This window comes from Mastomys coucha, unplaced genomic scaffold (genome assembly GCF_008632895.1).
Source record: "Mastomys coucha isolate ucsf_1 unplaced genomic scaffold, UCSF_Mcou_1 pScaffold15, whole genome shotgun sequence".
NCBI classification, from domain to species: domain Eukaryota; kingdom Metazoa; phylum Chordata; class Mammalia; order Rodentia; family Muridae; genus Mastomys; species Mastomys coucha.
In genome coordinates, this window is record NW_022196897.1 from 156,323,586 (window position 1) to 156,327,446 (window position 3,861).

Below are 3,861 nucleotides of genomic sequence, written 5' to 3' on the forward strand. Positions count from 1 at the left end.
CCTAGAATTGATGTCAAAAATGGCTGAATCCAACCAAAAAGAAAAAAAAAATGGCTGAATCCTGAAAATTTAACCCAAGTCTTTCCAAGAGCAACAAGGACTCTCAACACTTGCTGGCCCAGCTGTATGATCGTTTTAAATTAATCAACTAATTACTGTGAATGGGAACTCAAGTGCCATGGGTTTTGAGGGGGAGGGGCTGTGAAGGTCCGGGGACAACTTTGTGGTGTTGGTTCTCTCTGTTGTCTTTATGCAATTCCCGGGGGTTAACTCGGATCTTTTAGCTTGCAGGGCCATCTCTCCTGCCCAGGTCAGCTAAAACATTTTTTGGTTGTTGTTTGCTTGCTTGTTTTGTTTGGCCAAGCATGGCGGCACACACTCTTAACCCCAGTACTTTGGAGGCAGGCAGAGGCAGGCAGGTCTCTGTGAGTTCCAAGCTAGCCTGGTCTACAAAGTAAGAAAAAGAAGAGGAGGAGGGAATAAGGAAGAGGGAGGAGCAGGAGGAAGAAGAAGGGGAGGGGAGGCTGAAGGGGAGGGAGAGAAAAAGGAGGAAGAAGAGAGAAGAAATCAGAGCTTCTTTTGAGAGTCAGAAGGGTACACACATACATACACATGTAAATAAATACATAAACATAATTAAAGACACGATTTAATCTCTCTCTCTCTCTTTTTTTTTTTACTACTTAAGCAGTCTTTAATGAAAGCCGCGCATGAGATGTCTCTACTCCTGCATCTTCTCGATTGTTTCTTCCTTGTATTTGCCCTTCTCCTTTCTTACTTGTTGGGACTTGGCCTCCCTTCCTCTCCAGGATCTTCTTGCGGTCCTTGTCCAGCTTTAGCCTGGTGATAACCACCTTGCTGGGGTGGATGCCCACATGGACAGTTGGGGCCATTAGCCTTCTCTCACTGGACTCGTTCAATGTAGATGACGTATTTCTTCCTGTACACTCGGACCACCTTGCCAATCTGCTGGTCTTTGTAATGTCCTCTAACAACCTGAACTTCATCATCCTTTCAAATGGGCATAGACCGAACGTTATACTTGTCTCAGCTTTTTGGAAAGAGGGGAAGACCTGATCTTCCTCCAAATGTGAGAAGGTGCATTGAAATGCCTTTTGCAATTCTTACTTCGGTCAGAAGTCACGAAGGGATTGAACTTTATTTTGGCGGCTGCGATACCCCGATGGCCTCAAAAGGAAAGAGATCTACACGAGCTTCCGGTTCTGTAAATTGCCCAAGATTTAATCTCTTATGTGTGTGATTGTTTTGCCTGCATGTATGTCTCTGCACATGCGTGTCCCTGATGCCAGAGTAGGCCAGAGGAGGGAGTTGGAGTCCCTGGAACGAGAGTTAGAGATGGCTGTGAGCTACTATGTGGGCGGTAGGCACCAAACTCTGTCCTCTGGGAGAGCAACCAGCGGTTTTAGCCATCCTCTTTTTCTTTTATGAAAGTGAGCCTTGAGTAACTTAGGTTGGCCTTGAAATCACTAAGTAGCTGAGAGAAGTCTTCAACCTGAGAGAGTCTCTCTCCTGAGTCTCTCTCTGAAGAGAGTCTCCTGAACCTGTTGACTCCCCAATACTGAAATTAGAGACATGAACCAGCATGTCTGATTTAAACATTTTGGTACCTGTATATGAAGGAAAGAGCTCACAAAACGACAAAAAGAAAAAAAAAAGCCAGACAATAGTGGCACACGCCTTTAATCCCAGTACTTGGGAGGCAGAGGCAGGTGGATTTCTGAATTCGAGGCCAGCCTGGTCTACAGAGTGAGTTCCAGGACAGCCAGGGCTACACAGAGAAACTCTGTCTCTAAAACAAAAACAAAAACAAAAAACAAAAAAATTAAACTATGTGTCCCTTGGAGCTGTTGTTAACTTTTGTTAAATGACCCTCCGGACCCTGGAAGTTTAAGCAGAGGTAGGAAAGGCTGTGAAGGTTGCTCAGATGGTAGAATGTCTGCCTAGGATGTACGGTTCAGGTCTAGGCGTGAAATTCCAGCATTTGAAGGAGAGGTTAGAGGCTGAAAGGGTTCAAGGGCCTCTGTTCTCTATACAAACACCTGCAGGGCAGTCTGACTTACACATCTCCTGGAGAGAGGGTGGGGAGGAGGTGTTTTCTGACAACATTGGCACTAGAAAGGGATTTGTTCTGCCAGGATTAAATAATTTATACTATGTAGATCATTACACAGAAAACAAGCAAACAAACCAACAAAAAACTAGGATGTGTAAATGGAGCTAAGACCTCATAGGAGCCGGTGATGGTGGTGCACACCTTTAATCCCAGCACTTGGGAGGCAGAGGCAGGCGGATTTCTGAGTTTGTGGCCAGCCTGGTCTACAGAGTGAGTTCCAGGACAGCCAGGGCTACGCGCAGAGACACCCTGTCTCGAAAAACCTAAAAAAAAAAGACCTCATAGGAGATGAGCAGGCAAACCATACTAAAGACAGGACAGAGAAAGGAAGAGTTTTCTAAGGAAGGGGAACAGAGTATGTAAAGTCCCTGGGCTAAGAAGGAGCAGGAGAATTTTAGAGAATTAAGTGAAGACAGAGAAGATCTGAAAATAAATAAAACAGCAAGGGAGGCAGATGAGGATTAGAAGGAGAAACCCGCGGCGGACAGAAAGAAACGGATTTGGTTCTACTCTTTGGGGAGGGAGGTGGGTGGAAGTTTTTTGCTTTTTATTTTTATTTTTTCCTGATTCCTAGCTTTCTTCCACAGAACATTTATCTTTCAGATGTCGTCTACTGCAAAGGCTATGTCTGTGCTCTTTTTAGACACTTTCTACTACTAATTATTATTCTGTTTTTTTTTTCTTCTTGAGTGTATGCATGCAGATGTGTTTGTGTATGTGTGTGTGTGTGTGTGTGTGTGTGTGTGTGTGTGTGTACAAGTGTGAGTGCATGTGTCTATTTATAAGTGTGTATGCCCACCTGTGTGGAGGCCAAAGGTGGACCTCGGGGATTTATCTTTCTTTAGGAACTGTATGACTTATTTTTGAGACAGGGTCTCCTACTGGCTTTGAGCTCACTAAGTAGGCCAGATTGGTCGGTATGGGTGTGTGGGTGTGGAGGGAGGTCTGTCTGTCCATCTGATTGTCTGTGTTCTGGGGGTGAGAACTCAGCTCCTCATGTTTGCAAGGCTAACATTTTAGCAACATTGCATTCTCCCTGGCCACATTAGCTCCTTTTCTGTCAAACTAGAGGTAATCCTTTTGCTTCAGCCTCCTGAGTATGAGGATTAGATTTGAAGCACCCTGTCTATCTGTCTTTCCCTTCCTTTTTTTTCCTTCTTTCCCTCCTTCCTTTTATCTTTCTTTATTTGAGATAAATTTTCACTCTGTAGCTCAGGTTTGCCTCGAAGTTTTTATCACCATCGTGCCTCAGTCCCCCAAGTGCTGGGATTTCAGGGTCATCCTATTGAACTCAACTCTAGTCTGTCTGTCTGTCTGTCCTATCTATCTTCCTATTTATTTACCAATCATCTATTTATCTATCATCTATCTATCTACCTATCTATCCTATTATTTGTCTGTCTTATTTACCTACCTATCTATCCTATCTGTCTGTCTGTCTATCTATCTACCTATGTATGTATGCATGTATCCCGACTCAGTACCGTAACCTTGACTGCCCTGGAACTATATAGACAGGGCAGTCAAGGTTACGGTACTGAGACAGGAACTATATAGACAGACTCAAAGAGCTCCGCCTGCCTCCGTCTCTTGAGTTCTGGGATTGAATGTGTCCATCACCACATCTGGCCTGTTAATTATCTTTTAAATGTTTGTAATCATTTTCTTCTTTGCTCATTTATTCATTAGGTTTTAGGAATGGCCTCGGAAAAAGAACAAAATGTTCA

General features: G+C 44.0%; 1 pseudogene; it reads right to left on the reverse strand.

Annotated features, from left to right (window-relative positions):
- Nucleotides 1–671: 671 nt before the first annotated feature.
- LOC116091837 lies at nt 672–2,127 on the reverse strand (annotated as a pseudogene).
- Between the last annotated feature and the right edge of the window lie 1,734 nt (nt 2,128–3,861).